Source organism: Cervus elaphus, chromosome 1 (genome assembly GCF_910594005.1).
Source record: "Cervus elaphus chromosome 1, mCerEla1.1, whole genome shotgun sequence".
Taxonomy (NCBI): domain Eukaryota; kingdom Metazoa; phylum Chordata; class Mammalia; order Artiodactyla; family Cervidae; genus Cervus; species Cervus elaphus.
The window spans coordinates 29,878,770-29,903,262 of NC_057815.1; the positions used below are offsets into that span (position 1 = coordinate 29,878,770).

Sequence of the window (24,493 nt, forward strand, 5' to 3'; positions counted from 1 at the left end):
GGTAGGGTTAAAGGTAAAACCTTGAAAGCAAAAACAACTTGTTATTTATCACTGGCTGTTTATTTAAACTCTTCTAGGATCCCCAGTGGAAGCTTGGACACGGGTTAACCTGAGTCCAGAGGAGAACTGGAATTACCGCCCAGGTCTTGACCAAGTTTATGCCCTGTGTTTTTGGTTTTTCTCCCAACTGAGCAATTTACGTTGACGTCTGAATACCTTGACAAGTGTACTCTTTTTTTTTTTTTTTTTTTAATTTGGCTGTGCTGGGTCCTAGTTGGATCTGGTTCCCTGATCGGGGATCAAACCTGGGCCCCCAGGATTGGAAATGGAGTCTTAGCCACTGAACCACCAGGAAAGTCCCTTGATTAGTGTTTTTTAAAAACCTTTTATAATACTGAAATGTTTTTGTCTACAACTTTGAATTTCTAAAGTGCCTTCACTGTCATTTTCAATTTTCTTCATAGCAATATTTACATAGGAAGGAAACACTGGGTTATTCAAAGCTAAGGAAAGGAAATTCAGGCTCAGTGATTGGATCAGCATTAATACATGGTGGGACACATGTGAGTGTCTAAAACTACGTGAAAATGTGCGTACAGAAGTGAGAAGCATTATTTAAAGATGTCCAAAAGTAGTTCTTGGGATTATGGGTAAAGTCTTGAGGAAAAGAAGTAGCAATTAATGATAAAACTTTTTAGTATATAAAAGGCTTATAACTCATACTCAAGGGCCCAATTTAGGTGCACCCTTACTCTGAGATCCACTTACTTCAGATAACCTATTGGAACCCAATAGATTCAGGAAGAATCAGAGTAAAACTAATTTCAATGATTTTTTTAATCCATTTTCCTAATGTTTTCCAATGTGAGACATTATGTAACTGGTCATAGATCAAGGACACATAAAAATGGTACAGTTTCAGTTCTCAGATTTATAAAGCCAGTAACAGACTTCCTTGCAAAAATGCCTAAAGTTCTCCTTGCAGCACATCTTGCGTAGGTGTGGCTGAGGAAACCGTCTAATCCTGCCAAGAGCCTGGACTTGGAAGCAGGGTGGATGTGAATGAGAAGCCCAGCTCTGTCACCTCGGGTTCCACTAAAGGGAACTAGCTAACATTTCACCAAATGTACTTGTGCTGTATGCATGTAATCAACACTGCTCCCTGTAAGACAGGTGTCATTATTTTCTGTGTTTTATAAACAAGGAAATTGAAGTTTCTAAGAGAAATTTAAAAACAAGCCAAGTAATAAATCCTTAAGAGAATAAGGCCAAGATTCAAACCTTGCAGTGTCTATTTGCAAACCATCCTCTTAACTGCTTGGAGAAGGAAATGGCAACCCATTCCAGTGTTCTTGCCTGGAGAATCCCATGGACAGAGGAGCCTGGCAGGCTACAGTCCTTGGGGTTGCAAGAGTTTGACACAACTTGGCAACTAAACCGCCACCACCACCTCTTAACTGCTATGCTTGACTTTCTCTTTGTGTGAAATAGCCCTTCTGACATTTCTCACCTATGAAACAGCAGTAACCAGGGTGATGAGTAAGGGGATTTGACGGGAATCAATTTAAGGTTGAGTACCTGGCAGATATATAGTAGGGATTTCATCCATGTTGTCTTTCTACCTGCTTCTTCTAGCATATAGCACGCGCTGCTGAAAAGTTTGAATGCCTGTTGTTTGTTCTATCATAAAAATGTGTGTGTGTGTGTGTGTGTGTGTTAGCCACTCATTCGTGTCCAACTCTTTGCGACCCCATGGACTGTAGCCCACCAGGCTCCTTTGTCCATGGGATTCTCCAGGCAGGAGTACTGGAGTGGGTTGCCATTTCCTTCTCCTACAGTTTTGAATTAAGAGGTTCCCAATTCCTTCAGTGGAGAAGACAATGGCAACCCACTCTGGTACTCTCGACTGGAAAATCCCACGGACAGAGGAGCCTGGTGGGCTGCAGTCCATGGGGTCGGTAAGAGTCAGACACGGCTGAGTGACTTCCCTTTCACTTTTCACTTTCATGCATTGGAGAAGGAAATGGCAACCCACTCTAGTGTTCTTGCCTGGAGAATCCCAGGGACGGCGGAGCCTGGTGGGCTGCCATCTATGGGGGTCACACAGAGTCGGACACGACTGAACTGACTTAGCAGCAGCAGCAATTCCTTCAGAGGGCTTCCTAGGTGGCGCTAGTGGTGAAGAAGCCACCTGCTAGTGCAGGAGACTCAGAAGATGTGGGTTTGATCCCTGGGCCAAGAAGATCCTCTGGAGAAGGAAATGGCGACCTACTCAAGTACCCCTGCAGGAATAACCCCATGGACAGGGGAGCCTGGCAGGCTACCACGGGGTCACAAAGAGTCAGATGTGGCTGAGCACCCTCTCAACCCTTCAGAGTTTACCTTGGGTTATAAGTATGGCCTCAACAGGGATTGATTGGTTTTGCTTGGTTACTAGGATTGAAAACCCACTAGGGACTTCCCCGGTGGTCCAGTGGTAACACTAGTGCTCCCAAAGCAAGGGGTCCAGGTTTAATCCCTGGCCAAGGAACTAGAGCCTGCATGCCACAACTTAAGACCCAGAACAGCCAAATAAATAAAATATTTTTTTTAGAAAGTAACTGATAGAAACTCAAGTGAAATAGAGGCTTATCTTTTTAATTTTTTGGAATTGAAATATATCTGATTTACAAAGCTGAGTTAGTTTCAGGTGTATAGCAAAGTCAATCAGTTACAACCTTCTGACTTTGTCACAAGGAAGGGCTCTCACGTCATCCTGAAATTTCCTCAAGGCTCACACCCTGTTGAAAGCCCAGCTCTTGGCCTCAGAGGCCTATTTCCAGAGTGTAGGTTAAATCAGCACTGGGTGCTAAGTCACTCTCTGAAAGCCTTGACTTCAAACAAGCCCCAGTGGAAGAAAAAGCTGTGGATGAGGAGAAAACTGAGGTAACAGAAGTGGCAAAGCTCACAGAGCGTCGACGCGCGAGCCCGGGCGGTGGGCCTGCAGACCAGGCTCCCTACCTCCCTCCAGCCCCGGGAGAGCTGCTCCCTTGCCACCTTCCTATTTAAAGCCTTCGACAAGCAGTGAGGAAAATGCTGGAAAATCATCTCTGTCAAGATAGCTACAGAAAATGGAAAACGTATAGTCATAAACCTAATAGGAAATGTAGGTAATATTCCACTGCAGGGCATTAATAAAATACAGTAAACGTAGCAAAACATATACTCCTGGATGGAATGACTCAATAAGGGAAGATATAAGTTCTCCAACCCCTAAAAAACTTTATGAAATTTCAGAAGGTTGGGATATTTTTCATGGATATTTTGACCAAATTGCTTAACATTTTTCTGTTAAAATAAGTTTGTAAGAATAGCCAGGAAAAAATTCTGGCAAGGAAACATAGTGAGAGGGATTTTCTCCACCAGTTAAAAATGAAATGTACAAAGAAACCAAAACAGAAAGAGACACATGTACCCCAATGTTCACTGCAACACTATTTACAATAGCTAGGACACAGAAGCAACCTAGATGTCCATCCACAGATGAATGGATAAGGAAGCTGTGGTACATACACAGAATGAAATACTACTCAGTCATAAAAAGGAATGCATTTGAGTCAGTTCTAATGAGGTGGATGAACCTAGAGCCTATTATACAAAGTAAGTCAGAAACAGAAAAGCAAATATCATGTATTAATGCATATATAAGGAATCTAGAAGAACTGATGAACCTGTTCGCAGAGCAGCAATGGAGATGCAGACAGAGAAGAGATATACTGACAGGGGTGGGGGAGAAGAGGGAGAGGGAGAGATGAATGGAGAGTAGCTTGGAGGCACACACACTAACATATGCAGACAGCCAGTCAACGGGAATTTGCCGAATGACCCGGGAAACTCAAACAGATGATAACCTAGAGGGGTGGGGATGGGCGGCAGGTGGAAGGGAGACTCAAGAGGGAGGGGACATATGTACACTTAATGGTTAATTCATGTTGATGTATGATAGAAATCAAACCAATATTGTACAGCAATCATCAATTAATTAAAAAAAGAAAAATTTTTTTAATGTATTAGAAATTTACAAAAATTAGTGTGGTGCTAGCAACAGAATAGAGAGATGGGAAAAAATGGAACATAAAAAGTCTGAACACAAATGAGGTACATAAAATAATTTTGTAGATAAGAAAAATCTTAACAAGAAAATCAATGGAGTCATTTGCAGCAATATGGACGGACCTAGAGATCATCAGTACTAAGTGAAATAATTCAGAGAAATACAAATATCATATAACATGATATCACATATGTGGAATCTAAAAACAAGATACAAATGAACTTATTTACAAAAGAGAAATAGACTCACAGACATAGAAATATTTAGGATTACTTAAGGGGAAAGAGTAGGGGAGGGATAAATTAGGAGTTTGGGATTAACATAAACACACTACAATACATAAAATAGATAACCAACAAAGACCTCCTGTATAGCAGAGGGAGCAATACTCAATATCCCGTAATAGATAAGAATTTGAAAAAGAATAGATACATATATATGTATTAATATAACTGAATCACTTTGCTATATACCTGAAACTAACACAACACTGTAAATCAACTATACTTCAAAAAAAAATCAATGAAGAAAGAATGAACTATTCAGTAAATGGTGTCAGTAAAGTTAATGAATAAGTTAGGTAGAAAATACATGCTAGTGTCAAACACAAGGCCAGAGGAAGACAGACACATTCAGGCAGTAAAGAAAGAAGCCCATTTTAGATTCAGATAATTTAGTACTTTCAAAGTCAGTGGAAGGAAGTAGCCAAGGGTGCAAGTCCTCTGGGCCCCTTGTGCAGGAAAACCGTGAAACCAAAGGAACCAGGTGATGGTAACTCTAAAGCCAGCCACCCTGGTGCAGAGAAGCCAACTCAGCCAGCTGCATTTTGTTTCAGAGCTTCCAACTGTGCTACTGGGAGGTGAGGCGGAAAGCCTCAGGCCTCATCAGAACTTGGCCATGGGAAGCACCCCTTAAAAGACTGAGAATCGAGTGATAAATAACCCAGTAGAAATTCAGGCTCCCAGTGTTGTATGAAAGGAGAGAAGGTTAGCACTCCCCTTGACAAGGATGGAAGAGGCTCTCGGGCCTGACAACACGAAATTCAGGCTCCCAAGACTTTCTGCCAGTATACAGATCAGCTGCATTTAAGACTTGCCCAGGTGTCTTAATGGAGGGAAGACATGTGCTGTCCTGGGGGCCAGCACGGATCTGTTCCCCTATAGCTACTTCACAAGTCCTCCAGAATAAATTTCACATGGTTTAAAGATTTAAAGGAAAAAACTAAATCAATGTACTGGTGAAAAATATAGCTAAAATACATGTTTGAGTTGAGATGGACTTTCTATGAATGACATTGAAAGCAGGAAACATTTTGTAAAAAGCTGAATTAATTACTTAAAAAGATTTGGTAGCTCAAAGAACTTAAAATGCCAATATTATGATTGCATTTTCTTACTTAGCAATTTTGTTTTCTTAGAGTTTCATAGTGAGTTTCTTTTCTTCTCTATCATCTTCGTTTTTAAAAACTATTTCATTATATGACATAAGCAGTCAAGTTCTCTTTCTCTTTCCCAGAGCCTTCCAGATGGAGTAGTAGTCCCACCATGAGTGTAATTATAGGTCAACTTTTCATTCTTTCCCACATAGAATCCCCTATTTTCAGTGTCCCACATCTATTTCCTTCTTAATTTGTGCCCCCCTTTTTTTTCATGGAGTACAACCTGAAATAACTTCCTTGGAAAGGATGAGTGAGGGGTAGCATATCTGAGTCCCTTATGTAGACATCTAACTTTAACCTACCCACCTCACCCTCTCCCCCCGCCACACACACACACACAAACACTCAATTGATAGTTTTCCTGTTGTTGTTCAGTCACTAATTCATGTCCGACTCTTTGCAACCCCGTGGACTGCAGCACGCCAGGCCTCCCTGTCCACTATCTCCCAGAGTTTGCTTAAGCTCATGTCCATCGAGTCGGTGATGCCATCCAATCATCTCGTCCTCTGTTGCTCCCTTCTAGCTTCAATCTTCCCCAGCATCTGGGTCTTTTCCAATGAGTCAGTTTTTCTCATCAGGTAGCCAAAGTATTGAGAAGTGTGGTTGGAAACAAACTTCTCTTAGAATTTAAATGCTTTGTTCCATGTTCTTCTAAATTTCAGTCTTCTTGAAAATGTTGATGCCAATCATTTTTGTGTTCTTTTATACATGTCCTAGTTTTGGTTTTGTTTTGAATCTCTGCAGTCTCTTGGGATATTCTGTTTTTCTTTTCTGTTTCAAAACTCCCCAGTGATATAGCTAGCTGTGTGTCTATCACTACTTATTATGTTTGATTCTCGGTGAGTCCTTTGGCGATTCACAGCCTACGGCTCTAGTAAAACATCTCATCCCTCTGAAAATGCGTTTTCTCCACTTCCTCTGTTCTTCTTGTTCAGAATTCCAACTCCTTGGTAAACTAACACTTCTGTCCTTCATTTTCTCTCATAATTTGGTCTCTGTCTTTTTGTTATACCTTCTAGGGCATTTCCTACTATTTATGTTTCAATTATTTCACTGATATTTTTATTTTTTTGCTTAATTTTGGAAATCATGTCCTAGATTTTCAAGATGTCTTTTTATTCGCTTAACTTTCCTTCTATATCCTCATGATTCTCAACCTTGGCTGGACATTAGAGCTTACCTGAGACCTTTGAACACCACTGATGAGCAATGCCCCATCCAGTTAAATCAAGAACTTAGGGCTTAACTCCCAGGCAGCCATATTTTTCAAAGCTCTTCAGTAGATACTGATTTTTGTCCTAGTTTGGGAAACATTGCATTATCTTGTTTCTGTCTTGACCTAAACTATCTTTTTCACCAATATCATATTAATATTAAATATTACATAGTTAATTACCTATTTATCTATTTATTCTATACTATCTACTCATAGATAATCCTTGCCCTGTATTTAACAGGTATAATTCTCAGGCAATAGTCTCTCAGGCATACAAATATATAAATAGCCATAATTCAATTTAATTTCTATTTCCAGCCTCTTGTTCAGGTTGAAGAAACTCAAACTGAATGGACTAAATTTATTTCAGTTCCAGGTTTAGACATGAAGTATCTATTGAATCTCCCTTGGGTTACTTATAAAGGAAAGGAAAGAAATGCGTCTGGTCACTATTTTTAAACCAAGGTACCTCTTGAATAAATTACTAGATGTCAAAATGAAGTGACATTAGCAATGTTTTGCCTTTCCTCTTGCCTTCTTTATGCTAAGAAACAGATGTCATTGGTTCAGATAACACACATATATCAACGCATATATCCTGTCTTTTTAAAAAGTTCTTTTGTGCCTTTGTCTTATCCCTTCTGTAGACTGGATTTTTTCCTCTAAAAAGGAGGAACTTCATGTTATGCATTCAAAGTCTCTAGTACAATGTGTTCCATGTAACAATAATTTTTTCTACACTGAATGCTGTCTTTTTGACAGGCTAGGACCTGGGACCCTCTAGCGAAGTGCTGCAATGCTTGAATCTGGACAAATGTCTCCTCGAGCAACAAAATACAAAGAAACTGTAAGGGACAGAAAAGAATTGTGTGCACGCACGATTGGGGTGAATCTGGACAACAAGGTATAAAGAGACCAAAAAGTTCAGCGGCCACTTCAGAAGAGTAGGGAGCCAAAGCAATGTACTACGCATGATCCCTGGATACAACACCACCTAAAGTGGCGGGCAGACCACTTAAGCCATCTCTCTAGTCTGACCTGTGGACACATCCCTACCTTCATCCCAAATAAGGAACCAACTCAGCCCCTCTCAGAGAGCAAGCTAACAAGGAACCTGTCACTTGTTCTTGACCCCCTCCTCCTGCAGCAGGGGCCCCAGTAAAGTCTTGCCTGAATGTCCTGTCTGGCCTCTGATTAATTTCTGCTGATTAAGGAGGCAAAGAATGCTGGTCAGTAGCATTTGGTGTAGGTATCAGTATGGATGTTCATAAGCTAGTCAGTCTGTGCTCAAAGCAGCTATAATAAAATGCTTTTAAAGTCAAGCACACACACCCACAGGCACACAGACACACTTTCTCATAGACACACACACACTCTTTTTTTCCCCCAACCAGTTCCAAACTTAGTGCATGACGCTTCTACAAGCTTCCCAGGTGGCTCAGTGGTGAATAATCCACCTACCAAGCAGTAGACCCATCCCTGGATCGGAAAGATCCCCTGAAGAAGGAAATGGCAACCCACTCCAGGATTCTTGCCTGAGAAATCCCACGGACAGAGGAGCCTGCAGACTACAGTCCAAGGATCACAGGAGTCAGACACGACTGAACGACTAAACAACAACGGCAACAGCACCCCAGTTGCTTTTCCATGGTCCGGGAGGGGGCGAGCTGTCATGGCTGTATCAACTGCTCCCTAAGAAAGGGCAGCGAGAAGGGACGCCCCAGATGCCAGGACAGAAGATGAGGTTGTCCTTGGCAAGGCGGGAAACCAAACTCAGATCTCTGCCTTTTCCTCCTGTGATTCAGGAGGCTCTGGTATTTATACCATATTTTTCAGAATAGTGAGGGCAAGGTACCCTATTATGTTCAGTTCAGTCGCTCAGTCATGTCCGACTCTTTGCGACCCCATGGACTGCAGCACGCCAGGCTTCCCTGTCCATCACCAACTCCCAGAGCTTGCTCAAACTCATGTCTATCGAGTTGGTGATGCCATCCAACCATCTCATCCTCTGTCATCCCCTTCTCCTCCCTCCTTGAATCTTTCCCAGCATCAGGGTCTTTTCAAATGAGTCAGCTCTTTGCATCAGGTGGCCAAAGTGTTGGGAGTTTCAGCTTCAGCATCAGTCCTTCCAATGAAAATTCAGAACTGATTTCCTTTAGGATGGACTGGTTGGATCTCCTTGCAGTCCAAGGGGCTCTCAAGAGTCTTCTTCAACACCACAGTTCAAAAGCATCAATTTTTTGGTGCTCAGCTTTCTTTATAGTCCAACTCTCGCATCCATACATGACTACTGGAAAAACCATAGCTTTGATTAGACGGACCTTTGCTGGCAAAGTAATGTCTCTGCTTTTTAACATGCTGTCTACTTTTATTAGCCCTATGATGATGTTGTTAGTCACTCAGTCGTGTACGACTGTTTGTGACCCCATGCACTGTAGCCTGCCCGGCTCCTCTGTCCATGGGAGTCTCCAGGCAAGAATACTGGAGTGGGTTGCCATTTCCTTCTCTAATAGTGTTCTCTTATGTTAGCAAACTGCTAAACAAATATACTAGGTTCTAAATATATTCTTAACCCACAATGAGGCATCCTTCAAGTTGATTTATGAGTTAAACCCCAGCATAGCTTGGCCAGAGCTAGATTTGTGTGGGATATCTAGGTTCACAGAGAAGTTCAAGGGCTTCCAGGTGGTACTAGTGATAAAGAACCCACCTGATGATGCAGAAGACATAAGGGATGCAGGTTCAATCTCTGGGTGGGGAAGATTCCCCTAGAGGAGGGCATGGCAATCCAATCTAGCGTTCTTGCCTGAAGAATCCCATGGACAGAAGAACCTGGCAGGCTACAGTCCATGGGGTCTCAAGGAGTCAGACACAACTGAAGTGACTTAGCACGCATGTACTCAGAGAAGCCCGAAAAGTCTTGTGGCTTGCTGTTTCTGACCTTGAGAGACTGTTCTAATGTCGGGGGTGAAATTTTATTGCTACTGTATTATCTCATTTATACTATAATGAAGGAATCTAAGTGATTTGTTTCCAAAAAATCAGCTCTTGAATTTAGTGATTCTGTGACTATAATGGGTTTGTTTCTCATATCCACACATGTATTTTTAAATAATGTTACAATTATAATGTTACATTATAGTTAAATAATGTAACAGTTTCATTTGAAACTGTAAAGTTACTTCCTGGAAAGTTTGGCTAGCCTGGGTGGTAGGATTCCTCCTCCCTGTCTTAAGGTTGAGTCTTTGACCACCCTTGGAAGAGGGAAAGTCAGGGTATCTTATTGTTATTCCAGGAGAGCGGCCATCTACATGTGGATTCCCCTCCTGGCTGGGGGTCTACTGGGAACCCAGCACCCATCAGATGACAAACTTGTTCCTTCCACACTTCCCTGCTTACCTTCCCCTTATTTCCCACATTTTTCCCTAATAAGAATTTTTAAATTTCATGTATTAATTTATGTATTGTTTTTCTTTAATAATTATTGTGTAAAATAATAATTTACAAAATATTAACAATAATAAATCACTGTATGTCACTTGATACATACTATTTACCACTCACCATATTTATATTTTTTTGCCTCCCTTTGCCTTTGTTTAAAAATTTTTGATATAGACATTCAATTTCATGTAAAATAAATAAAATGATATTTCATATACTGTGTGATTTTTTAAAAATAATAATATTAGAAGACCCAGTATTTTTCTCCTGCATTGTTTCTCACTTTCCCTTCTGTCTCTCCTGCTCCTCCCGTGTTAGCACCCACCAGGTAACCCACGTTAACAACCTCATTTGTATCATCCATGCTTTTTTCTTCATGCTTATATAACTACTTGGGCGTCCCTGGTGGCTCAGTGGTAAAGAATTTGCCTGCCATGTGGGAGAGCTGGGTTCAATCCCTGGATTGGGAAGATCCGCTGGAGGAGGGCATGGCAACCTGCTTCAGTATTCTAGCCTGGAGAATCCCCATGGACAGAGGTGCAGTCCATGGGGTCACAAGGAGTTGGACACAATTGAGCTACTAGGCACATATAACTACTCACCACGTACACATATGCACACAGACATATTTGCTTTACATATGTGGGATTGTGTGGCATACTTCCCTATCTTTGTTATTCTTACACAACAAATTTTTTTAGAAATATTTCCAAGATAACTAGTATAAGTCTAATTTACCCTTCTTAATGGCAATGTGCAAGACTCTGTGGTGCTCTAGAATCATTATGTATTTAATACTCACCTCTTACAAGAGCTAGTTATTAAATATTCAAGAATTCTGAAAGCTGGTTATAAACACTAAGCTTGACGTAATCTGTGGTGGGAGAATTTACACCATGGAAATTGGCAAATACTAGAAATGCTAGCTTGTCTTTGATTTTTCAGAGAGCTAGCACACCACTGGTGAAAGTTTATAATAATTTTACATAAGCAATCATGTTTTGAAAGGCTGCTCGTTTTATTTTTCTTTTCTATTTCTTTTCTGTATTTCCCCCCTGTATGAACAGTGCTGTAACAAATTTAGGGGAGTTGAGCAGGGCTCTACTGAAGACATTTGGGCAGTTGCTCCAAAGTTATTATGAGTTCACACAGGGCAGGATAACGGAAGTATGGGCATCAGACCCTGACTGACGCTGCCTTATTGTCCCCTGGCTGCCTCCGTTTTTGAGAGTGCCTTACTTGGACGCTTCTTGGTATGGTCTACCAGAGGGTTGGCCGCTCATCCTTCCTTCCATTTCATAGTCACCTCTATAAGCCTCTCCTGTCTATTGCCCTTAGCAGCCTCCTCCACCCTTAACACTCTGAGGAAGACTCACACAGAATAGCAAAGGCACAGTCCCCTGAGTTTTGAGAGTTCTGCAGCTGATGGATCATGGTGGTGTGCAGCTGGGTGCAGATAGAATGGTGTTGCTCCACTGGGTTACACTCTTTCAGGAAGCCACAGTACGGCTTTATGTGGCTGATCCCCACAACCCCATCTCTGGATCATCTATTTCTGTCCATTTCCCCCCATCTACATCTACTTCCCAAGCTTCAGTTCTTTGTTTCCAATCATCTGCTGAGCAGCCAACCAGAATCTCACATTCAACAGGCATATCCACCCCAGCACCCCGCCTTCTGCCAACATCATGGCTTTGGGCAGTGCTGCCATTTCTTCATTAATTTCTGTGGCATTTAAATGACATGCATGTAAAAAGCCTAAATGTTTGCCAAATGTTAGTTCTCTCTCCCTCCTTCCCTTCCTTGATTTCTTCTCTCTTTTTGGAGGAAGAGAAGTTTCAGTTTAGGGGGAACAATCTCACAAAGTTGCCAAAGACAACACACTCACCCTTAAAAGTAGAAAAGCCAAGCTCCAGAGTCTCAGGAGGAAAGTGACACTCAGAGTTGATACATTTTACTGCCCTTTATTGACCAAGATTCAAGGAAGAGGTGAGATGAGCCGGGTGTAAGGAAGGAAGGAACTGGGTTCATCCTGGCGGTCCTGTCACCAGCTACAAGGGGGCTCCGGTCCAGAGTCCATTGGAACTGATGATGCCCCTTAGGAAACTGGTCAGGCTGTAGAAGACAGAGTTGTTTGAGGCTGTCTAAATCGGAGGAGGAAAAATAAAAATCAAACTCCTTCTCTTGAGTTTCAGTTTTCTTCCCCTTGAAAATCACCAAAGGTTGCAGGCCCATCTGTCAGCCCCTGATGAACCACATCTGTCCTCCCATTATCTCCTGAGCTGGGTCATTGGAAAAATCTCATAAAACATGTGAGGACAGAACATAACCATTTAACAGGCTGTCAGAAGCCCTAGAGCACCAGGGCCCAGCAGCATACCAGGAAAACTGGAATATCGATCATGGAAGGCCGGGAGAGGGGGGAGGTGGGAGGGGGGTGATTGTGGCTTTGAAGTGGAAAAGAAAAAGAAAAAAGATATGCGGGAAATAGATCTAGAATATGTTCTGCTTATAATAAATAGTGAGGCAGTGCTTTTAGAGGGTGTGTCTAAAAATTCCTTAAAACTGAGCACCTATTGTATGTAAGATGCTGTTCTAAATTTGGAGATTCAAAGGTGTTCAAGACCAGGGCTGGTCTTCTGACCCAGCTGTCTATCTGTCTGGAGTCAGACAGAGGCAAGCTCCAATCAGAGCTCCACTACTTACTTGACTTTGGTTGTGCTATTTCATTTCCCTGAGTCTCAGTTTGCTGATCTGCAAAATGGGAGTGATGGTCCCATTTGGGAAGAATAAGACATAATATGCGTAAATCTCTTTGCATCCTGCCTGGTACCTGGTAAATGACCAACATACCTCAGTTCTCTCCTGCCCCGCCCCAACTCCCCCTTCCCTTCCCACCAACAAGTTGTCTACTTACCTTACTGTTGTGCTCCCAGGGCCCAGAGGAGTACCTACTGGCACTCAGAGAAGGTGGGCATGGTGGGCTGTCCAAAGCTGCACTTTGGGAGAAATAAATGAACATGTTCAGAGGAGAACAAGAGAGAAGAAGAAAAATGGGGAACAGGAACTGCTGAAAGAATCCCACATTTAGTCAAGAGAAAAGAAGAGGTAGGGCTTGGTTAGAAGGACAAGAAGCCTGTGTTTATTAGTCTAGATGGCTGTTGTGCGGATGGGGAGGGAGCCTTGATGGTTGTAGACCAAGGCACAGATTTCAGCATGGCGAGAGAGCCAGTGGGGTAAGGGGTGAGCTGGAGGGTGGCGGGTGGAGTTATGAGGAGGGGGGGGCGTAGGTGCTGCAGGCTAGCGAAGAGGAGAAATGACCTTTAACTTTTACCCCTTCCAGCACTGAAGACTCCGATTGTGAAAATCCTACTCTATTAGAAACGATTACTCAATATCTTGTAATAACCTATAATGGAAAAGAATCTAAAAAGAATCTAAAAGAATCTAGCATGTGCTAAGTTGCTTCGATCATGTCTGACTCTGAGCGACCCTGTGAACTACTTTAGGGTGGGATTCTCCAGGCAAGAAGTGGCCCGGCCCTCCTCCAGGGATCTTCCTGTATTTTCTGAAATGGCAGGGGACAGCCTTTGCCCACACTGTGCAACTGTTAACTGCTTAGATTGACTGCCAGACAGTGCTTCCTTCCTAGTCTTACGTCCCCAGATATCACCGTTACTCATTTGTTCACTCTAACCCTGACGAATCTCCAGCAGTGAGGATCACAGTTTTATGTATCTGGGTTCAAGTTCTGGCCCCAGCACATAATAACAGGGTGACCTTCAGTAAGAGAATAGACCTAGGGGACTGTGCCCAGGTTTCCTCAGCTGTCACACAGAGGGATGACAAACTTGCTCCCAGGATGAGATGAGAATCCAATACAATGCCAAGTGCTTTACGAGTGTTGGGCGCTAGTATCTTTAGTATTTGGTGCAATCATCCCTTCCATGTTGGTACCAAGCAGAGCCCTGTGGGGCTCCTGGGCACAAAAGCCTTTCTGTGTCCCCCATTTCTTTGATTACAGGAAACAGGCTTCTTTCAGCCTCTATGACCTTCCCAGTGTTCCAAGTTCCAACTGGCAGAGTCAAGCAGTTGTTAATTAGGGAAGGAAGAGGCTGCAAGACCAGGGAGAAAAACAGTCTAGAGAAACAATGGTGCTGTCTTGGGGCAAAGTCCTGGTTTCCCATCAAGGGATACACATGACAGTCTCTGAGCTGTTTTGCAGATATGGAAACCCCACCAGGTGGGAGAAGTTATCGGTTAAAAAGGACTTGCTGCTCCTGAGCACAGAGACCCCAGACCAGTTGGAAACAGGATGGTGAATGCGGACTCCTACTTACCTCCCCATCCATGCATCAGAAGAAAGCCCCTGAACTGATCAAGCCTCCTTTAAACCATTACTATAAAACTTCTCCAGGCGGGGGTGGGGACAGACAGTTTGGAGGGCCTTAGCTTTCTGTGACCCCCTTTGCCTGGCAAAGCAATGAAGCTATTCTTTTTGACTTCACCCAAAACTGTCTCAGAGATTTAATTCGGGTACAGACTTGCTTTAGTGTCAAACATCACGCCAAGCATATGCTTGGAAAAGGGCAGGGGTCTACCCAGCCCACGGGCCTTGACACCTGAACAGGAGCTCAGAAAGGAACACTGGGGCTGCTCCCCCTCCCCACACCCTGTGCCTGCTATCTCTACGAAGCTCGCTTCCTTTCCTGGGATGTCTTGTTCTGAAAAAGAGAGAAAAGCCTTGTGTCCTGCGAAGCCAAAGCATCATTTTAACTCCCTCTTTCATCTACTTTAGTCCTTACCGAAAAGAAGGAACTGTCCGTTTCCCACTGCGGAAGCCTGAAGGGAGATTAATAGCAATAATAGTTGATGTGGAGATAATGCTCCGTGAAAAATACCCCTCCGTTCTAATTCCTTCATTTCAGAGAGATGGGGCCTGAGAGGCAGTGAAACGGATGTGACGATGGCATTCTTGGAGAGATACAGAAATAACTCAATGGCCCCAGATTCCTGTCACTTTCCTTACGTGAGTTCTCCATCAAACGGCTTGTTGCAAGAAGGGGGACCCCTTCCGGGGCCTGAGATGGGCTTTTGTCTAACACTTAGACATGACTGATCCGAGGAGACACACGTCCTGACAAAGCAGGAGACTGTTAGGAAAGGAGGCTGGGCAGAGGGCCGCAGGGTGAGGGGAGCCCAGGAGGACTGCGCGGCCGCGAGACTCGCCATCTAGGGTTTTATGCTGACGGCATCAGTTTCAGGATCCTGGCTAACCAATCGCTCTCAGGGTCCTTCCTGATGGCATGCATCCCTCGGCCAAGACAGATTCCATCCAGAAGGGTTCTGGGAGGCTGCTAGGATAGGTGGTGTCTGGTGTCCCTTTTGACCTTTCCGAATTCTTGCAGAGCTTGTCAGCTCTGCGTGTCTCACCAGGACCTCCAGTTGTAAGACAACTCATGCAGGTGGTTACTACAATGCCTGGTGAGGGTGGGTGGTTGCGGACAGTGTTGCCCCCCACAAATTTGCTTTTCTCAAGCCAAATTGTTAGTGATGACTAAGCCAGGCCTGAAATTTGAGCCCACAGCACAACCATGCCTTTCCATATGCCTGATCTTATTTGAATTAATGGCTTAGATATTCTCTGCCCCTTCCTGGCTGGGTGAGCCCAGGCAAGGCACCAGGCGATGCTGGGCCATCCCCCAGAGGAAGGGAGTAGCAAGGAGACTTTGGCTGTCTAGTCCCTGGCATAGGTAGGTCCTGGCAGCTGAAGAAGCAGTGCTTCTTCTGGAAAAAGTGGGTTGGTTTTACCTGACAGACTTCGTGAGTCCTGCTGAGGCCGAGAGCCACTCTTAGCTGGCTCACTAGGGAGTTCCGAGGTGGTCTGTGCAGACCCCTGTGCCCCACCTGCTTCCGCCTTTCATCTGCTGGTCACTCACCAGCCCTATTTTTCCTTTTCCTGGAGTCCCTCTACCCTTTTTTTTCCTCTTGGAGGTCATATGTATTTTTGTAAGCACTACCCAGCTTTTCTAGGAAAGAGAGGAAATTATAAATACATTTCAGAAATCATAGGATGTCTTGGGTTGTTTCTTAATGGTCTCTTGTATATCCATTTAAACACAAGTAGATTATAGTCAAAACAAGAGAAGGGTGGTATAGATTGAATATTCGTGGTCCTCCAAAAGCCATATGTTGACAACTGTCAACATGTGTTAATACGCAATGTGATGTATTAGGGGTGGGGCCTTTGGGAGGTAATTAAATTATGAGGGTAGAGCCTTCATGAATGGGATTAGCACCTTAAAAGAAGAGGAGTGAGAATGGATACACATATATGTATGGCTGAGTCTCTTTACTGTCCACCTGAAACTATCACAATATTGTTAACTGTCTATCCTTCAATCTAAATTAAAAAGGTTTTTAAAAAGAAAGCATGAAAAAAATTTTCAAAACAATATTTGTATTGTTGTTATGATAATTATTACAATATTCACTATATTCATCATAATTTTGTATACACTTTGACTCCCTTAAATAAAATCTCAACTCTTTTTTAAAAAACTTTTTATTTTCTGTTACACTATAATTAACAATGTTGTGATAATTTCAGGTTTATAGCAAAGGGACTCACCATTACATATACAAGTATCCATTCTCCTCAAAACTCCCCTCCCATCCAGGCTGCCACATAACATTGAACAGGGTCCCCTGAGCTCTACAGGAGGACCTTGTTGATTATCCATTTCATTTTTATTTTTTTAAACATTTATTTATTTATTTGGCTGCATTGGTTTTCTAACTTTATTTCTAATTGGATGATAATTGCTTTACAATGCTGTATGTGTTTCTGTCATATATCAACATGAAATAGCCATAGAGTTTTCCATTTTAAATATAGTAGTGTGTACATGTCGATACCAAACTCCCTACCATCCCTTCCCCCCATTCTTTCCACATGGCAACTGTAAGTTCATTCTCTAAGTCTGTGGGTTTTGTAATTAAGTCCATTAGTATCATTTCTTTTTAAGTTCCACATGTAAGGGATTGCATATGCTCTTTCTCCTTCTTTGTCTGACTTCACTGAGTGACACTCGCTAGGTCCATCCATGTTGCTGCAAATGGCCTTATTTCATTATTTTTAATGGCTGAGGAATATTCCATTGTGTATATGTGCCACATCTTCTTTATCCATTCCTCTGTCAATGGCCATTTAGATTGCTTCCGTGTCTTGCTTATTGTAAACAGTGCTGCACTGAACGTTGGGGGTGTGTGCATCCTTTTGGACCATGTTTTTCTCCAGGTGGATGCCCAGGAGTGGGACTGCAGGGTCTGATGGTAACTCTATGTTTTAGTTTCTTAAAGGGCCTCTGTACTGTTCTCCACAGTGACTGCACCAATTTGCATTTCCACCAACAGTGTAGGAGGGTTCCCTTCTCTCCATACCCTCTCCAGCATGTATTCATCATAATTTTGTATATACTTTGTATCTCCTAGGTAAAAATCTCAACTCTTAAGAAAAGGAAGAGGAATGAAAGAGGTGATCTCAGGGCCATGTGAGGGTGGAGCAAGAAGGTCGCTGTGGCAAATGAGGAAGAGGGTTCTTATCAGCTGTTGTTGCAAACCAGCAAGACGTTGCTCACTGAATCTGCCAGCATCTTGATCTCAGACTTCCCAGCTTCCAGGCCTTTGAGAAAAAAATCTGTGCTGTTTAAGCCATATTACTTAGGGTATTTTGTTATAGCCATCCTCACAGGCTAACAGACTCATTTCCCCCCGCTTTTCTTTTACTTCTTTCATTGTGTCAGCTTGGATCCTCTTAGAAGTAAACGCCAAGACAGAATCAGACAGGTAAGAGATTTATTGGGGAAGCGCCTGTGAAGGATAAAGGGGCAGAGGAGCAGGAGTGAGAGGGGTGGGCCGTCAGCCCCTGAGGCTGGAAAGACACCTGGGGAAGGACAGCGGGACGGCAGGAGCTCTGCGTGAGAGCGGAGGGTCTCAGCCAGGCCGATGGGGAGCCCCACTGAAATATTCTCCACCGGCATGGACCAGGGACGTCAGGCTGCGGTACTCATGCTTAGTTACTGGCTGTGAACAGCCCGGGGAGAGCATGGCCTCAGCCTGAGTGCTTGGGAAGATCTAAGTATGTAGCAGCTGGAGGCTGTTCCCCAAAGACCCTGTTCTAAGGAGGTTCTCTTGAAGGGAGATCCGAGCAGCACCGCTGAGTGGCTGCCTCACACACAGTGTCCAGCTGACTCACACCAGGAGCTCAGCGTGCTAACTCAGAAGTTTCTCAAAGCTGTGTTCATGTTTCACACCTTCCAGCTCCTGTTCCACATCAATCAATACACAGCTGTTTTGCATACTCCTCTCTAAGAAATTATGTCCCATTTTCTTAGGACTTTGATGCTCTCTCCAGGAAATGACTGTCATAGGAGAGTGTTCATGGGTGTAGGTTCTGGTGACAGATTGCCTGGGCCCATAGCCTGGGAACCCCTCACCTACTAGCTGTGTGAACTGGAACAAAGTACTGAACTTTGTACCTCAATTTCCTCATTTACTGAATTATGACAGGACTAATACCTATCTCACGGGGTTGTGAAAAATGCTTCCTGTGAAGCTCTTAAAACAGACCTTTGGAAATAATAAGTTCTCAAACAATATTAATTAACAACTGAGAATATGATTTGCATATGAATGTGAATAGTATATGAATGTGTCCCCCCAAATTCTTATGTTGAAATCTAATCCCCAAAGTGACACTATTAGAAGGAGGGGCCTTTAGGAAGCCATTAGCTCATGAGGCAGTTGTTGTTGAGTGACCAAGTCATGTCCAACTCTTTGTGACCCCATGGACTACAGCACACCAGGCTTCCCTGTCCTTCACTGTCTCCTGGAGTTTGCTCAAACTCATGTCCATTGAATTGGTGATGCTATCCAACCATGTCATCCTCTGTGGCCCCCTTCTCCTCTTTCCCAGCATCAGGGTCTTTTCCAATGGCTCTTTGTATCAGCTGGCCAAAGTATTGGAGTTTCAGCCTCAGCATCAGTCCTTCTGATGAATATTCAGGGTTGATTTCCTTCTGTTATGTGAGGACACAACCAGAATTCTGCAACCATGATCATGCTGGCACCCTGGTCTTGGGCCTTTTAGCCTCTAGAACTGGGAGAAGTAAATTTCATTTATTTATAAGCCACCCAGTCTATGGTATTTTGTTACAGCAGTCTGGATGGACTAAGACCACTCATAATTAAAAACAAATACATTCTCAATCAAAATTAATATATTAACATGGTCTGTGTTTCCTTAACAATTTTGTCTTTCAATTTGTCCTACTTGAAACTCCTCATAGGCATTTCAAACAGACTGGCAGAAGGCTTTCAGGAACCCTTCACACCATTTCACATAGTTTGTTATCATCTGTCTGACTTTGGAATCAGACATAAAGTGGTTAGCTTAAAGCTTAACATATAATAAGCACTGGAAATGGGGGAGCTATTTCTACCATGAGCACCATTCAAGGTAGTCTCTGCCTTAAATTTTCTTTTCTTTTACCCAGCAATTATTGAGTATCTGTGGGTGTCAGGCACGGTGACAAATACCAGGGAATCAAAGACAGAATCCCTGTCTTTGATCAAAGACAGATTAGCCAGACAGATCTTGCCCTCCACAAAACCAAACTCTAAGTGAAGAGAAGTTAAAGGCACAAAAAGTAACTAGAATAAAGGGTAGAAAAGCATGAGAATTTTAGCAGACAGCTGGATAAAGAGCAGAAAGAGAGAGACACTGCTTCCACCTGGGCACAGAAGAAATAGTCTGGAAAAGTAGATCCTTCACCTGGTTTATAAATGCCAAGACCTAGACCCACAGTGCCTGGAAATGAGCTAAAGAGCAGGAAAATGATGAACTTTGTACTTTCTGTCTGCTGTAGCCTATCCTTGGGGAGACCATATATGTCTTCAGGGAGAGATGCTTTACAGGGACCAGCTGCCTCTCAAATTGTATTAGAAGTATAAATGGCAGAACTACACAGTGAAGCAGAAATAACAGCAATGAGAGCTTCAAGCCTGTCATCTGCTCCCTTTAAGCATTCTATAATGAATGCTCACCTCAGTGTCTTTCTGGAATTCTGGGAAGACACATCCCGGCCTTTTTCTTTCTCCTGTTTCAGGTCATTAGCAGAGCCGTCAGCTTAGGTGCCAGCACCCTGTTGAGGATGGTGACCGCACCCTGCAGGGGAATTGTCACCTTTCTCTGGCTCAGCCTGAATTCCATGTTACTCTTTTTTTAAAAAAATTACTATTATTATTTTGCCTGTGCTTTGTGGCATGCGGAATTTTAGTTCCTCAACCAGGGATTGAACCCATGTCACCTGCATTGGGAGCACAGAGTCTTAGCCACTGGACTGCCAGGGAAGTCCCCCATGTTACTCTTTTGATTGGTTCACATTCTGCCTTCACAACCTCCACCTCACGCATGTCCCCTACTCGGCTTCTCCTAAGATAAATGCAACCCATGGTCTCATATCACTTGTGTTTCTGTTCCTCCAGGCCTCCTCTGGGAGACCACCATGGCTGAGATTTCGAGTAAGACGGGTTGATCGCTGGTCACATTTCAATTGTCCCAATTTGGGGTCCATTTTGTGGAACGGTGGGAAACTCCAGGTTGGGTTCACCATCCCACGTTTAATAACCACGAAGGACATGGGACTGACCAGGTGATCTCACTTAGGCCCCCGAATTGATGATGGCCATTCTGATTCTAAAGTGGGAGAAAGAATTCCTTGGCAATCCAGTGGTTAAGACTCTGTGCTTCCACTGCTGAGGGCACAGGTTTGACCCCGAATCGGGGAACCAAGATGCAGCAAGCTGCATGGGGAGGCCAAAAAAAAAAGCACACAAAGCCCCCAAACTCCCCAAGTGTGTGTGTCTGTTTCTGTTTTGTAAATAAGTTCATTTATATCATTTTTTAAGATTCTGCACATAAGCAACATCATATGATACTTCTCTTTCTCTGACTTACTTCACTCAGTATGACAATCTCTAGATCCATCCAGGTTGCTGCAAATGGCATTATTTCATTCTTTTTAATGGCTGGGTAATATTCCATCATATATATTTATATGTGATGCATATATATGTACATACATATATACATGGACCACATCTTGTTTATCCATCCTTCTGTAGCTGGACATTTAGATCGCTCCCGTGTCTTGGCTTCTGTAAGCAGTGCTGCGGTGGACACTGGGGGGCATACATCCCTTGGGACCATGTTTTTCTCCAGTATGTGCCCAGGAGTGGGGTTGCAGGGTCATATGGTAGCTCTATTTTTAGTTTCTTAAGGAACCTCCATACTGTCTCGGTAGTGACTGCACCAATTTACATTCCCACCAACAATGTACGAGGGCTTCCTTCTCCCCAGAATTTATTCATTGTGAATTTTTTGATGATGGCCATTCTGACTGCTGTGAGGCGATATCTCACTGCAGTTTTGATTTGCAGTTCTCTAATAATTTTCGATGTTGAACATCTTTTCATATGCCACTCTGCATATGTATGTCTTCTGTGTGTCATCTGTATGTCTTCTGATTTAAAATGGATAAACAACCAAGACCTACTGTACATACAGCACAGGGAACTCTGCTCAATGTTCTGTAACAAGCTACCTGGGGAAAGAATTTGAAAAAGAGTAGATCCATGTGTATGTGTAAGTGAATCACTTTGTGGTACACCTGAAACTAGGACAACATTGTAAATCGACTATACTTCAATATAAAACAAAAAGTTAACAAAACAAACAAAAAATAAAGCAGCAGAAATGCAGGGAAACTTGTGGTGTCACATGAGGCAAGAGAAGTTTCTGGATTTCTGGCACTCTTGCCTGGAGGTCCCTTTCATTGAGATGGGGAGCCTGGGGGAGGAGTTGATGGGGAAAGGGGAGGGCAGGGGAAGGAAAAGTTGAGTTTTGGAAAGTCCAAGATGTCTTTTAAATCATCCAAGGGGAGTTGTAGGGTAGGCAGGTTTGTTTCTGAATGTGGAGTTCTGAAGCACTGTTGAGCTTAGAGGTATATATAGAGAGAAATGTGAGAACCGTTACAATGTAGGTGTTATTTAAATCTGTGGGACTGAATACTGTCACCAAGGAAGTAAATGTTTATAGAGAACAGAAGAAGAGCTCTAGAAACGTCCAAAGGTTGGGAGTCAGGGAGGAGATGAGAACCCAGCAGAGAGGAGATGAGGCTGAAAAAGGAGCCGTCAGTCCAGTGAGGCAGGAACCATCTAGGAGAATTTGTCCTGGAAGCCACTGAAGGAAGCCATTTCCAGTGAAAGGAATGATCAGTCAGGCCAGCTGGCTGATAAGTCAAGTGAGGGGAGTACTGAGAACTGATCAATGGATTTAGCAAGACGGAAGTTATTGGTGACTTTGATGAGAGCAGTTTCAGGCAAGTTTGCCCTGACTTCTGGGCCCATTTTCCCTCTGCTTTCTCTCTCCGAGCCTCACTCTCAGCCTCAAGTACCTGCGAAGTCCTTTGCCCCTGCCCTGATCTTCTGTCTTCAGACACTGCAGAGATTCTTCACCTTTTAGGGTCAGGAACTCAGTGAAAAACCTATCTAAATATGCGATCGTCTTCCACATACACATACAATTATGTATTATAATTTCAGGGGTTCACAGACTCCCTAATCCATGATCCCAGAGTAAGGGATCTACCCTGGTACCAGGGTAGGCTACTCTAATGAGTTTCCTTTGGGGCTTCCCTGGTGGCTCAGATGGTAAAGAATCTACCCACATGGGGAAACCCGGGTTCAATCCCTGGATCAGGAAGATCGCCTGGAGAAGGGAATGGCAACCCACTCCAGTATTCTTGCCTGAAGAATCCCATGAACAGAGGAGCCTGGTGGGCTTCAGTCCACAGGGCTGCAAAGAGTTGGACACGACCAAGTGACTTTCACTTTCACTTTTTTTCAACGAGTTTCCTTTAGCTCTGGCCACAAAGAGGTCTTGAAACCTCAGTTTGTCCATCCCAGGCCCAAACCCCTCTTTAGATCTTTATTCAAATCAGAGACAATGAGAGCTAAGAACGAATGTTTCTATTACAAGCTCCTGGGGAGGCAAATTTAGGACAAACACAAGTAGACATGGTAACCAATTCAAGTAGGTATTGAATGGTATGATTTCACCTATATTCATACCATCTTAGCTCTGCTTTAGATCTGATCTCATCTGGTAGTTTCCATAGGTGGTCAGCCTAGGGGCAGCCACATCCTCTTCACTGAGGATCATAAACTCAACATCTGTGAGAACTGGGCACATAATGACATTAGCTGAAATGCACGGGAAAGACCCAAGAGACGGTCTATGGTGAACAGGGAAAGTGGGGACTACATGGTAGGTTTCAAAAAGAGAAGCTGAGGGCTTCCCTGGTGGTCCAGTGGTTAAGACACCATGCTCCCAATGCAGGGGACTCAGGTTCGATCCCTGCTCAGGGAATTAGATCCCATATGCCACAGCTAAAGATCCCGTGTGCTGCAAAGAAGATCGAATATCCCACAGGCTGCAAAATAAGACTCAGAGCAGCCAAAAAAAATAAAAAGGAACAGATGATAATCTTCTGGCAAATATTGACATATGAGAATTTCAGCACATATTGCTGAAATTTTCAAGATAATGGAAAATATCTTGATTTTTCAAGATAATCTGTAGACCTGATTCCTATGCAGTCTAAATAAACTGGAATATATGGTCTATAGAAGATAGGCCATGTCCGAGAGAGAATTAAAGTATGTTTATAGATGAGTTTTGATGTAGAGTCTACTTCTTTAGTTCATTGTGACAGATTGTGTTTTCCAAAAATTACCAAAGTCATATTTCCAGTCCCACACAGTTTCCAGGATATTGCCAGTTGTATTAAGTGAACCTGGAACCCAGGCTGGTCTTTGTAGCTGGCTCTACAGCAGACATTTGGACGTGTGACTTCCACGACCGAATCATGCAAAGCAATGTGGTTTCCACATGGGTCTCTCTCTCTCTCTCCTAGGATGCTCACCCTGGGAACCCAGCCCTCAGGCTGTGAGTAAAATCCCAGGCCAACCTAGCAGAGGTCTCATTTCCAGAAGTGAACAGGCATCAACCACCCAACAAGTAGGAGAACAAACCTTCAAATGACTTAAGCCCTGAGCCTTGAGGCATCCAGCTGAGGCCATCAAGGGGCAACGACCAGCCATTCCTGCTACGCCTTGTTCAAATTCCTGACCCTCAGATTCTGTGAGCACAGTTGCTTCACGTCATTAAGTTGGAGTG

At 43.3% G+C, this 24,493-nt stretch overlaps 1 pseudogene; it reads left to right on the top strand.

Annotated features, from left to right (window-relative positions):
- Positions 1-5,057: 5,057 nt before the first annotated feature.
- LOC122703791 lies at positions 5,058-5,155 on the top strand (annotated as a pseudogene).
- The last annotated feature ends 19,338 nt before the right edge of the window (positions 5,156-24,493 follow it).